This window comes from Diceros bicornis, unplaced genomic scaffold, assembly GCF_020826845.1.
Source record: "Diceros bicornis minor isolate mBicDic1 unplaced genomic scaffold, mDicBic1.mat.cur scaffold_202_ctg1, whole genome shotgun sequence".
NCBI classification, from domain to species: Eukaryota; Metazoa; Chordata; class Mammalia; order Perissodactyla; family Rhinocerotidae; genus Diceros; species Diceros bicornis.
This window is the reverse complement of record NW_026691092.1, coordinates 287,670-302,476: the sequence shown is the minus strand read 5'-3', so window position 1 is coordinate 302,476 and position 14,807 is coordinate 287,670.

Genomic DNA, 14,807 nt, shown 5'->3' with positions numbered 1-14,807 from the left:
AGAAGTGTCCAGTACTATCATTCCCACTTCAGATGTGAGAAAACTGGCATGTTACTTGCCTGAGCTCTTTGGCTAGAAAATGGTAGAGCCTGAATTTGAGCCCAGACAGTAGACACTCTTAACCACCAGCATATTCCTTGAGTACATTCTATATGTCTAGCACTTTTGGAGACACTGGTGTCTGTAGCAATGAATGAAATTCCACTTTTGCTATTGGAGCGCTTAGGTTCTAATTGGGGAAAGACAGACTATAGAGAAATCAAGAAAACATGTTATTATAAGTGTCATGTAGAAAATGTAGAAAGCATTTTAAGATAGTTAAGAGGGATTGAGATCTTGCTTATTTGCATAGAATAGGAAGGGATAAACTCTTAGTTAAGGAGCACTTGAACAGATAGCATAACAAGTTAGGACAGTGAGTCATACGAATTTGTGTGACTAAAGCAATATATTCATGCAAAGGTCTGGAAGACAGAGGCCAGTGTGACTGGAGTAGATCAAGTTGGGGACAGTGAGGGAGTGGTAGAAGGTGATGTGGTCAGAGACTTGGTCGGTCCTGATGTTGTTGGGTTTTATGGTTCACTATTAGGTCTTTTCCTTCTGCTATCAATGAGTTGACATATCAGTTGGAATCTCAGCAGGAAACAAAGGACACACTGAGACTAGGATGATTCAAGTAGAGTTTTCATAAAGGGGCTTCTCGGAGTTGCAGACAGGATGTAAGAAGACCACAAAAGGTGGTTGGTACCCAGTGAGATGGTAAGTGTAGGGCTCTACTAACACCCCTAAGCCTGAAGGGGTAAGGATAGTGAAAAATTATCAATTCTAGAAACAAGAGATGAGGTAATGCATTCCAGAAGCTGAAAGGAGGTCAGGGGTAGCATCCAGCCCCAGGTTCTCCTGCAAGAAATAGCCAGGAACAGATGTCACTCTCTTTCATCCTTCTGATTTCATATCTAGGCTCCCCATTGACCAAACCCAGCCAAAAGCCATAAAGCAAGAAAGCCCGCTGACGTAGTTCATCTTCACTAACCTTCCTGGGTACAGCAAGATAGAGAAGGTGGATCTACTGGGGCAAATGGAAGATATTCTGAACTGTGCAGCCCTTTTTTGCCTGAGAATGTACTCTTGTCAATCACCTGGGTGGGAAGTTCATACCCCTGCCCAGGAATCCCATCAGCTACTGTCCTGTCCTAGGTGCAATCCAAGCATTGATATTCCCATGTGTAGTCTAAAATAGTTGCCATTGCAGGTGTTCTTCATGTAAGATGGGTTATGAGGTTCTTGGGAAGAATTGCAAACCATAATTAACCAACAGGTCCTGGTTCCCAGAGGTGGACACTTCTACCAGGAGACAAAGTCAGAGTCCCATTGAACTTTACTACTGCTTATGACGCCAACAGAATGAAAGAAGTCACTATGGCCTCTGGCACAAGTAATTCATCCAGAGGACAAGGGGCTTCTGTTATACAGTGAGGGCAAAGAATACATTTGGCCTTCAAGTAATCCATTGGGATGTCTTTTGATATTCTTTCCCCAATAATTAAGTGTAGGAGCTCTATCCTGTGAAGGATGTGGTTATCAGGTGTTCAGATGACTCAGGGATGAGGATCTGGATCCTCTCTCCAGGTAAGCCACCCAGACCACCAGAGGTGCATGTCAAGGGTGAGGGGAATCTAAATGGGACAGTAGGAGAAGTGGGATTGTAAGTATCAATTGTAGCATGAATAAAAGGTGCAGTCAAGAGCTGTCTGTAATTTGTCCCACTGATCTTCCTGTTCTAAGTTTCCCCAGTCAAGAAGACCAACCAGAATCCTAGTGCACTGACTGTAAGAAGCAAGTGCATCTGAGTGGCATAAGTGGTGGACCATAATGGAGGCAGTGGTATATTTTCTAGATTCTTATTTCAGGACTAAGTCACTCGCTCTTGTAGCTGCAGAAATTATTCTAAGGGCTCATACTGCCAACCTCTCTGGGAATTTCCTTGGGCCAAAGGAAAGTGCCACACCTAAGATTGTGACCACTCCGAATAGCAGCCCGCTTCCAATCACTGGTTCATGGGGGGAGAGGGGTGGATACAAAGGCCCAATTCCTTTGCCTCAATTTGAGAGACTCCAGAAGGGCCACCTCAGCTCCAGTGCTCCCACTGGGATCAACTGTGGTCTCCATTTTTAACTTATCACAGTTCAATTTCTTCTGCCTAATCTCAGTTCTCTTCTTTAGAGATGGTTACCTCAAGCAAGTAACAAACTTTTTATGCCAAAGTTTCTTCATCTGTATAATGAGAACAATGAGATTGACTACTTCACAGACTTGTATTAAGGATTCAATCAGCTAATATATGTAAAACATTTATGAGACTCCCAGTATATAGGAAACATTATATATTTCATCTTTTATTGTGAATTAATTAAAATCCATTGCAGGATTATACTGAGCAAAATGAGCCACACACAAAAAAGAGTAAATATTGTATGATTCTATTTGTATGAATTCCAAGAACAGTCAAAAAATAATCTGTGGTAGGAAAAATAATCAGAACAGTGGTTGCATCTAACCTCCGATTGTGGAGAAGGGGTGAGGCAGGAGCAAGGATTGACTGAGAAAGGACATGGAGGAACTTTATGGGTTGAGGAGAATGTTCTATATCTTGAAAGGAGTATAGGTTATATAGGTGTATGCATTTGTCAAAATGCATTCAGTTCTACACCTAAGATCTATGCTTTGTGCTATGTGTAACATATGCCTCCATTAAAATCAGATTCATTTTCCTAAGTGAAAGAAGCCAGAGATGAAAAGCCATTTATTGTAAATTCCATTGTACGCCATTTGGGGAAAGGCAAAACTGTAGGGAAGGACAAGAAATCAATGGTTTGTGGGGCAAAGAGTAAGAGAGGGGGATGACTACAAAGGGACAGCACAAAGGAATTTGGGAGTGATGGAACTGTCCTATCAAGACTGTTCATGTGTGTATCATGTTAGATCATGACTGTGTTGACGGATACACAACTCTATGCATTTGCCAAGACCCATAGAACAGTACATCCCAGAGTGGATATTACTGTAGGTTAAAAAAATTAATGCACCAGCTAGTGAAGGGAACATAAAATGGAAAACAAGCTATAACAAATGAATCTAAATGTATTGCAAATGAATAACATAGCCACAATGAAGGCTATGAAAAGGAAACCAAAATTACTTTGGAAACTTATGTTTTACCAGATGCTGTAAGCCTGGATCAAAAGAACTGACCAGAAATCCTGCAGTCTAGTTCATAAAAAATGTTTCTCAGAAGGATATCAGTTAGCAATTCTGAAACTAATTTATGCATACACTAGACATGAACAACTAAGTAAATATATTGTAGATGATGAGAGCCAGTGTATCACAGTCAAAGAAAGATGTTATAAACAAGGAAAGAGAGAAGGCTGGCTCTTATTCCAATCCAACTGAGGTGTTGGATTGGAATAAGAGCTACCATTATCAGTTCATGCTTTTCACGGATGGATGGGTAGATAGATAGATAGATAGATACATAGATAGATAATAGATAGATACATAGATACATAGATAGATAGAGAGATAGATAGTTAATGTGTGTATGTAGAGGACAGTATAGATTCATATTTTTCCAAGGCCTCACAGCTCAGAAGGCCTAGAAGAACGATACACCAGTAATAATGAGAATACCTATCAACCACCCAGAAATTGGTTACTAAGATACTATTCTAAAGAAAAAGGAAGGAACCAGGGCTCTCTTGAGGAATACTGGATTGCAGGGCTATGGTAGAGGAAACACAACCTGACCCTGAAATATCTCTGAAGGATATTCTAGTGTAAAATAAAGATTCACAAAAGGAAACCCCCAAAATCTGACTAAAAATCCCCCTTCAGGTCCTTGAATAACACCTAACTTGCGCACGTGCAGGGAACGAATCTAGGAGACTTAGAAGAGAAAAGCCACTGAAAACGGAATATTGTGCAGAAATTTCGGAGATCACACATGTCAGGAGTGGGAGGTTGGCTTTTGGATTCATCTGGAGTGGAATGACCTTGATAAAAGAAAAAAAAGCCCTAGCTTTCAATTATGACCCTAGAAATGTCACAGCCTGAGAGTCAGTGGCACACACTAAGAGTAAGGACTACATCTTGGGAGTCAGTGCAAAACTGAAATATATATGTCCTTTTAGGGTCTAAAACCTAGGCTTCAGAGGCTCAGGGTGATCCATTCGTACTAGAAACCTAATCATTAGAGGAAGGCAACATGATTAAGACCTTCTACGAGGTATTGTTCACAAGATCCAGCACACAATAAAAGCTTAATAGACATGCAGAGCAGCAGGAAAATGCTCTCAATTATGAATATATAAATCAGTAGAAGCAGACCCAGAGACAATCCAGATACCTGAGTTAGCAGACAAGGTCTTCAAAATAACTATGAATAAAAGGAAAGAAACATGAACAATTGTAGAAAATGAAAGACAAACTAGAAATCTTTACAGCAACCAAAGAAAAAGGACATGTTTCTTTCAAAAGAGCAATAGTAAGTCTGGAAACTTTTCAAAAGAAACTTTGGAAGCAGAAGCCATGAATGACATCTGACAGCTAAAGGGTTGAATGGGAGGGGGGAAAAAGCTGCCAATTTAAAATTCTCTGACTTAAGTAAAATATTCTTCAAAAATGCAGACAAATTAAAGATATTTTTCAAATGGGGTTTAAAAAAAACAAGCTAGAACAATTAAACAGCAGCAGAACTGAAATTCAAGAAACTCTAAAGAGAATTTTCAGGCTGAAGGAAAAGAATTCCACACAAAGACACATAATGTTAGGAATGATCATCAGCAGGAAGGAAATGTATGTAAATATAATGAATATTGACTGAATAAAATAACCCTGTATACTTTTACAACTTTTATGTAAGTTTAAACATTTTCAAAATATAATGCTTTTAAAAACATGTTGAACTGATACCCGAAAAATAGCGATGATGGAAGCACCTCCAAGAAAATCTTCACTCCACCTCCCAAGACTAGAGATTATGAAGCCCCAGCAAATGGTGCTCACAATCTGCATCCAACAGCAGATGTGACAGAAGCCCTAGAGAGACATCACCAGTTCCTTCCAAAATTAGAGGCAACCAGACCTCAGATAACAACTGTCATCCACAAACACAAATGCTGGGGTCTGAGCATCAAGACCTCCATTCCCCCAAAACTAGAAATTATGGGACTCCAGCAAGCACCCCCTAGTCACTTCCAATTCTAGAAATGACAGCAGTCCCATAAGTAACACCCTTAGCTGCTCCTCAACACTAGACAATGGGAAGGCTCAGCCCAGTGACCCACCCAGTCTATGCCAACAGTACAGACAAGGGCAGACCCGGAAAGTAGACTTCCGATCTCCCCCAACACTAGAAAAAAGTTCTATAAAGACCTCTCCAGAGCCCCCTGACTAAAGATACATGGAATCTCATGCAATTAACCCAATCCTCTCCCTGAATTAGAGACAATGGCCCTCCATGAAGTGACCCCTCCCTGTCACCCCAACACTTGAAAGGTGGGATCCTCGTACAAGCAGTGGTCCTCCAGTCTCCAAGCACCAGATACAACAGGAACCTCAGTCTCATGCCTCCCAGTTATCCCCAAAATAACGAGGGCTCCATCAAATGACAGAAGCTTCAGCAAGTGCTCCCTCATATTCCTGCAAGATTAGAGATGTTGGAAACCCCAAAAACCAACTTACAACCCCCTCTACACCAAGAAGAAAGGAGCCCCAACCAATACCACACCATTTTCACCCAACACAAAGCCCAGCTCGCCTCTTGACTACTAAGACTAGATATGAGTATACCCAGCAAGGAGTAACCCAGTCTCCCCCCAGAAAAGCAATGACCAGAGTCTCACTAGGCAACACACCAGGTTCTCCAGTGTAAGTGTCAAACAGATCCTCAGAAAACTCCCTCTCTTCCCATTATCAAAAGATAAGAGTCTATAGAAGCATCAGCAAGCAGTACTCAACACAAATGAGAGGAGACCACAATGCAAGTCCCTCAAGTCCCTCCCAACAGGAGATGACTGCCCCTGTGGGGAATCCTCCCTAATCCCAAACACAAGGAACATTCTGAGCCCCAGCTGGCAACTCGTCAGCTTCCTCTTGCTGTGTAGATGTCTCTGTCCCCAACTGTAGTGGATAGATAGAGCCCCATTCAACCTAAAATCCCCTGCCCTGGGGAATGTGGAGGACCCAGTCTCAGAATAAGAAACACAGTAGTTGTCCTGACAAGCCACCAACAACCCCCAAGCTCCCCTTCTACAGAAGGTGACAGGAGCCCAGGAAACAAACTTTCCCCCAACATTTCCTGCTCCACCAAACCCCTCTTATCTGTTGCACATCCTGCTGACCTTCAGAATAACTTCTACTGCTAAAAGAGTCACTAGGAGCCAAGAAAGGCTGGAGCTGGGGGAGAGGCTGAGAAGGATAGAGAGGGGAGAGGAGTAAGAGTAAAGGGAAAGATGAGACCTTCCATGTTGTCCCAAACACAGCCATGAATTCCAGAGGCCCCAAACAGCTCCAATCAAACCAGGTTCTCAGGGGTGAGCAGGAGCAGAAGAAAAGGAATTCTGGGCTTATGAGGAGAGGCGGTCTGGAGGAAAGGGGGGTGTGTAGGCTAGCAGCCAAGATAGCCACCAATGGTAACTTCCACCTGTGTTTATGCCCTGTGCAGCCCCCTCCTACATTTGATTAGCCGTGAATTGTCATGAACACAAGTGGTCAATACAGTGCTGCAGAAATGACAATGTCTGACATCTGAGGCTACATCATAAACCACACTGAAGCTGCCTCCTTGGTCTCTTAGATTGCTCCCTCTCTAGGGGAAGCCATCCACCATGCCATGAGGATGCTCCAGTAGCCCTGTGGAGAGGTCCACGTGGAGAGGAACCAACTTGCCAGCACCAAGTGCTCACCATTCAGTGAGCCACCTGGGAAGATCTTCCAGTCTCAGCCAAATTTTGAACTTTAATGACTATGTATGCTAACATGTTTAGGAGTGAAGTCTACTGTTGTTTGCAACGTACTTCAAAATGCATTAAACAGAGATGGATTCTTGGGTGATAAATGGATGGAGGTGGCAAAGTAAACATAGTAAATTGTAACTGATGGAATCTAGGTGGTGGACTGTCTTCATTAGGCTGCTGTAGTAAAGTACCACAGACAGGGTGGCTTAAACAGCAGAAATTTACTTTCTCATAATTCTGGAGGCTGGAAGTCCAAGATCAAGGTGCCTGCAGGATTGGTTTCCCCTAAGTCCTCTCTCTTTGGCTTCCAGATGACCATCGTCTAGCTGCCTCTTCACGTTGTCATCCCTCTGTGCATGCGTGCCCCTGGCGTCTCTTGGTCTGTGTGTCCTAATCTCATCTTATAAGGACACTGGTCAAATTGGATTAGGGTCCACCCTAATGGCCCTATTTTATCTCAGTTACTTTCTTTAAGTCACAAACTCCAAATAAAGTTACAATAAGAGGTACTAGGGATTTGGGCTTCAACACATGACTGTTGAGGGGACAGAATTCTGTCCATAACGTGACTGTTCACTGCAAAACTCTTTCAAATTATCTCCCTGCCTGAACATTTTTCCTAATAAAGTGGGTGCAGGTGGTGTGCTAAGGCAGGAAAGAAAAAATGAATTGTTAACAAAAAAATCATGTTGGAACCCCCAGTTGTTCTGTGGAATAAGGATTATCATAGATTTAAAGGTACAGATTAAAGCTGTGAAAGTCCTATAAAAAACCAAAGGATAAGTATTTTATATATAATCTCAGAGAAGAGATGGTCTTTTAAAACTATAACAAAACAAGAACCGAAATTAACACGTTTGATTTCCTTTCAAAAAATCTGCATGGCAGCAACAACTAGAGGCAAAAACAAAAAAAGGAAAAGAGGAGGATGTTGGCAACTCATCACAAAAAGCTAATTTTTTAATATTAAGGAACTCTTACCAACCAAAAAAGACCAAGAATCCGTTGGAGAAATGGACAAATGGCGAAGAACAGTTCACAGAAAATAGAGAATGCTCTCAGTATAAGAGATGATTCTCAACTTCGCCCACCAAAGGAAAGATAAGTAAAACACCAAAATTTTTGTTTTTATTTATCAGATTAGGAACACTTACTGTTTGTTTAATATGTTGATCTATTAGGATGTAGAGAAAGTGACACTCCGACAGCACAGTGAAGAGGGGGTGAACTTGAACAACCAGCGAAGCCCGGGACTTGGCGGGGAGAGACGGAAAGAGCCGAACTGTGGCAGTGAAATCGGAGAAAGCCGAAACCAGACGGAGAGAGACGAACCCGAACCACTGAGCCGAGGAGCGGCGGGGACAGGCGGAGGGAGCCGAAACCAGGCGGAGAGAGACGAAGATAAACGGAAGGAGTCGAAGATGTGAAGACACAGCGGAGGCCAGGCGGAAGGGCCCGACGCCTGGTTAGAGGAGCCGAGCCCAGCCGAAAAGCGGCGAGAGGCGGCGGAGAGAGCCGAGCCCCGGGGCCGCTGGGAAGAGCTGTCAGGTCGTGGGCGGTGAAGCGAGAACAGGCGGTTGGCGCCTCAGAAGGAAGCGGAGGCGAGGACGGCGGAGAATGAAGGCGACCGCGCTGGATGGGGCCGTGGACGTGGAGCCCGGAGCCTTCCACGCGCCCGAGCCGCCCCGAGCGCCCCCCCGGAGGGTCGTGGACCCGGTCCCCGCTGCCCTCCTCCCCGCTCCTCCGGCCCTGCCGCTGCCCACGGCGCGGGGCGCTCTGGCCGGACAGCGGCGTGTCCTCCGCCCACGACGAGGACGCGCGTGTCCCCGCGGCTGCATCGTCCGGACGTGATGGCCGCGTGGAGTCTGGCGCCGGTGTCCGCGCGGGGACTGACCCCGGGGGTGCAGCCTCTGACCCGCGCTGAGCCGGCGGACCCAGCCTGTGGGGAAGCCGCTGGGGGGCAGTGACCAGGCCGGATGACCGGGGGTCTGGGAAGAGGCCCCCATCCTAGACGGAGGCTGGAATGCGAACTGTGGGCCCCTCCTGACCGTCTCCCCACTTCCAACACAAATGCCAAGACATTGATGTTGGGCCACTGAAGGTGAGAGTGGGACCAGCAAAAGCTGGACCAGAGCAACCCAAATATCCATCATCTGATGAATGTATAAACACAATGTGATCCGTGTTTCTGTACATTGCATGTTCTTCAGCCATAAAGATATGAAGGACACGTGCTAGACCACGGATGCACCTTGAAGACCTTCTGCGAAGTGAAAGCATCTAGTCAAAGAAGACTACTTATTATATGATTCCATTTACATGGAATGTCAAATACAGGCAAGTAAATTCGTGGTTGTTTAAGGTTGGAGGTGGGAGAAGTGCAGGGGTAATACTCAATTATTTCTATTTGGCTCTTTTTACAATTTCTATCTCTTTATTGATATTCTCTCTGAATTGAGACATCATTCTTTTCATTTTCCTTGGTCCTTTATCCCTACTTTCCTTTAGCCCTTTGAGCATATATAAGAGAGTTGTTTTAAAGTCCTTGTCTCATGAGCCCGATGCCTGGGCTTCCTCAGGAAAAACTTCTGTCAAATTCCTTCTATTCCATATGAACCGGCTATACTTTCCTGTAGCTTCATATCATTTGTAATTTTGGAGTGGTAACTGGACATTTTCCGTATTACAGTGTTGTCGTTGTGAGAATCAGATTCTCCTCGCTCTCCAGGTTTTGCTGTTGTGGCTTTTTATGAGCTGCAGTCATCCTTTTGTTTAGTGACTTTTCAAACTATTTTTACAAAAACTATGTTTTTTGATGTGTGTGGTCACTGAAATCTCTTTTCAGTTATCTTAACAATCAGCAAGTGAACTGACAGAGATGTCTTTAAATGCAAGTATCCAAAAGAACACATTTTAAAAAAAGAAAAAATTAAAATTTCTCCAGTGTTTGCAGCTGGTCCCCTGTAGCTCTACCTTAGACTTCACCCCCTACCTGCATGGAGCCCACAAATCTGCCAGAGGTGCAACCCCAGGTCTTCTCAGGTCTTGTCTGAGCACACGTCCAATCCTGGGCGTGCACATTGCACTCCAGCTTCCCTGGTAGATGCAGTGGCCCTTCTAAGCTTTCATTCCCCAAAAAACTTCCTCCTCAGATGCCTCCTTTCCCGATTTTTATGTCTGTCTCCTCCCCCAGCCATTGGCGCAGGCATCTACCGGTAGCATAGACCTTTAAGTCTTTCATCAGACAATGACAACACTTGGAAAGTCCCTCCACCCTGAGGGGGAGAAATACCTGTCAACTTCTGTGCTGGTCCCTCAGGGACCCAAAAGACAGATCACTACCACCCAGTCACAGAATCACCCTATTTGAAGAAGCAGGTTAGTATTTGTCTCCTGGCATGAGGGAGCCGTGCAAGGATTCTGGCTCCCATCTTCACATCCTCCGCTGTCCCAGAGAATGTCAGCGGGTAGGCATTAACCAAAAACACCACAGTGCTTTCTTACCCAAATTCAGCCCCATTTTCCTTCATTAATCACTCCTCTGGATGCTGTAAGTTTTTTATTATATTTCCGATTTCTGAAACACTTGATTCTGTCAAGTTTTGTTCAACTGAATGGTTGCTTCAGTGGAGAGACTGGTTCTGTGAGTACGTTAATTTGCTGATTTTCTTAACGGAACTGGGGAAATGTTTTGATATGTCACTTTGTCCTTTTTCTCAATCTTGTTTATTTTGTTTGGTGGTTGGTTCTCAAAAATTCTTCTTTCATTTTGTAAACTTTCTCTTGCATATGATTTAAGAATCACCATCACGATTTCAAATAATTATGATTTTTAAGTTTATTACATTGAATCAAGTACTTTTGAGGAAAACAACTCCAATATTGTTGGTGAAAACAACTCCTTTAATATTGTTAATGTTCAGATCTGCCTGAGCCAGCTCCCAACCTCAACTTGAGGGTAGGTGATGTAGTCGGTTGAATAATGTCTCCCAAAGATTCAAGTTCACCCAGAACCTTAGAAAGTGACCTTATTTGGAAACAGCGTCTTTGCAGATGTGATTAAATATCCGCAGATGAACTCATCCTGGATTTAGGGGGGGCCCTCAATTCAACGACTGGTGTCTTTAATAAGAAGAAGAGAGGACACAGAGACATGGAGGGAAGAAGATTACGTGAAAAACGTAGGCAGAGATTGGAGATCTGCTGCCACCAGACAGGGAAGCAGGAACCCCCAGGAGCTGGAAGAGGTGAGGGAGGATTCTCTGCTGTTGATAAACTGAAGCAATTGTAGGGCTCCCCTTTGTTCTCACTCAAACCATCAAAACCTAATGGTACCTTGTCTTAAAAATTCTGATTGTCACATGGCTCATATGGATGTCCTGAAGATCATGGACCACACCCGATGCCATCATTTAAATTTCTCAGGTCTGCAATTATCACATGTGAACACCTTCATTTTTCAATGTAACTCACTGAAATCATGGTCTACATCTACGAATTTGTCAGGAATAATTTAAAGATATTGGAGCAAAAACCCAACTGACGTTAACCTAAAACAATTTAACAGGATGTACGAGGGAAGAAAAGATGCAATGAGGGAAGAAATCAGCTCATGTTAATGAGACTTGAGGAGTAGATTGTGACCAAGCATGGTCACATGGTCACATACAAATGAGGGGGCAGGTCTTGTCCTGACCATCCCCCTCAGCCACTCTTACTCTGTTCTCCTCCCAGGTGGACTCAGACCCTGTCAGCGACTCCTACGCTGTGACCTCACTCAGCTCCACTCCCCATAACTCCAGGTCTGGCAAGTAAGAACCCCGTGTATACCCGGATCCTCTTCCTGTTCCATAAAGGGTCCTGTGCCTGGATCCTGTAGGGTCAGAGAGGGCCATTTGACACTCCCTGTCCTAGGACATCGGGGGTTTTGAATATGCAGAGTAGCTCACACTGAGGAATTAGAACACCCTAGTCCTAGTGAGGAGTCAGCCCCACACCAAGCTGTGGGCTCTGGGAGGGAGACATCACTGTGTTAAATCCAGAGGCCATTGTCAGGAGGCACAAGGCACAGCTGTCCACCTCCACTCCCTCTCTGCCCTTCTGTTTCTCAGTCACTCTTTGACCCTCTGAAATAGGCTTCCTTCCCCATGACTGCTAAGACTGCTCTATCAAAGGTCTTCAAGAAAGTCCAGAAAATTCCAGATCCTTCCAAAACCACATCAGTCCTTTCCCCTCCTGACCCAGTAAGAGTCCTACCATCTGACTACTGTAACTTGACCCTTTTTTCCACCAAATATTGTTCATCACATATTTGTTGAATAATTACGATGTGCCCGACTCTGTGGGCAGATGGACAAGCTTCGTTGACTCAGGACCTAGTGTCAAGGCGAAGGCAGCAAGCCTGCTGCCAAGATTCTCTCAGCGCTGAATGCTCCCACACAGCATTGTCCTTGTTAGGAATCTAAGGTGAACTCTATTTTAAAAAATCACCGAGGTAATTTTAGGTAACAGATAAGGCTGTAACAGGTAGTCTAAGGACTACTTAAATTATGTAAAAATGTCTTATATTTGAGTTAGTATTTGGAAATAAAAGGATAGAACTTATGTTAGAATGAGATATAAAATCAAGCTTAGTAATGTAAGACTTTTATGGAATCAAATTAATTTAATGTTAAAAAATAAGCTCTTTACAGTAGGTATCCTCTTTTCCTGAGTACAAGTATTCTAAACAAATATAACTAAAAACACTAAATGATCCCTTAGGCCAAATTACCTTTAATATAGAAGTGAATAAAAATCATGGTAAGCAGAAATTGCAGTAAACCAGGACAAGTAAAGATCTTCTTTCCTGTCACATGAAACACGATCTCTCACCCACACAACAGTCTACTCTTCACATTTATGTCTCTCAAAAGAGTTTAATGAAGTACAATTATAAAATGACAAAGCATCACAGTCCAGAGCAAGAAGTGGGGTTGACATTAAATGAGGCGAGTGAAACTGGGGGCTGTTCATGGGGAACCACTTCCCCAGGGCCACACTTCTTGGCTTCTTCCACATGACCTTCTCCTATTTTCCATCAGGTCTCAGAACATCATTCTTGGCTCCTTGCTCTCTCTGCCTCCCTGGCAAACCTGTCTGCCCTCAGGGCCTCAGCCAGTCTCTCCCTTGCTTTTTTCACTTTCTGACTCTGTCTGCGGATGTCTCCATAAGTTACGGGCTGTCTGTAGAGTGGGTGGGAGAGACCGAGACCCACTCCTGGTATCGTCTCTGCCCAGTCTGAAGACTGTGTGGCTGTTGGCTTGAGGCTGGGGTCTAGAGACCCAGCACCAACACAGCCCAGGGATTCACCTGGACCACCTGGTGCAATTATATTTAAGGTATTTGTGATATCAAAAGTACTTAAAAGTTCTCCTTCACTGCTGCAGGCCTGGAGTCCCTGCAGTCTCCTGTATGCACAGATTTGCTGGGGCTTCTGCAAGGTCTGCTCCCGTTGACTGTACCTGACCTCATTGCCAGGGTGGGAAGTCATCCTTGTAACTGGCCTCTTGAAAATGCAGCTGGTGAGTCTTATAGGAAGTGCAGACCTTTCCCGATGTCTCCGCTTGGTCTTGGCTAAATGAACCTGTCTTTTCTTCTCTGCTGTCTGGGGAATCATATTTCTTTTGAGCTTTCCCTTTGAAAACAAAATGAAATGTGAAATTTGAATAAAATGTGGGATGCAGACTGCCAGTCATGAATTTTCTCACCTCATTTGGGTCTTCCACCCTCCTGTATCCTGGAGAAATATCTCTCAAACTGCCCTGTGCATCACAATCATCTGGAGGGTTGTTAAAACACAGATTGCTGGACCTCAACCCAAGTAGGCCTGCGGAGGGCCAAGAATTTGCACTTCTAAGTGTTCCCGCATGATACTGATGCTGCCGGCACAGGCACCACACACTGAGATGTAGATTCTGGGACGCCAAACTGATGAGTCACGGACAGAAAGGACTATTTTTAGATGATTGTGTGCCCAGAGCATAGTAATTTAGTTCCTCATCTCTAATGAAATCGTGTTTCTCTCAACAATTTCATGCTCACTTCACTTGCACACCCATGTCCCATCTTCACTCAAATATTCTCCTGTACATACGTAAATAACTCACACACGCCATATTCCCATCACATAGTTCTATCCACTGTAAATAACCATTTTTCCTCCCCTGACTCTTCCTCTCTCCTCCTACTCCTCCCTGTTAATCTGGTCTCCACCATCGGACTTAACACAATTGATGCTTCTTAGAAGTCAATCCTGCTCTCACATTTGTTACACATCCACACCCTCTTCTAGGCCAGCCCATCAATTTCCCTGGCTTCACATACCATTAATGAACTCGAAATGCCCATAGAATCAGACAGATCTGGCTTGAACCCTGAGACCCAAATACCCATCTGCCCACTCACCACATCAGTGATAACTCGATGACCAGCTTGCAATGAGCAGGTACCAAGTTGATCCAACCAGTTCTCCAAATAATCACCCATATCTCAGGGTCCCCTAATCTCACTTGTTGGTGTTAATATCCTGTCTACACCTGAGTGTCATTCTGGACACCCTGCCACCCAACACTCGTACATCAATGAACCATCCATCCACCCTCCTAAATCCAGCTAAATATTCTCCGCTTTTGAATAATTCCTGAGCACCTTTCAGATTCCTACAAAATACATTTCCACAGAGTGACCTTTCCTGATCCAGCCATCAAAATTAATGTCACATTTTCTCTGTGTTAATTTTTAAAATTTTTA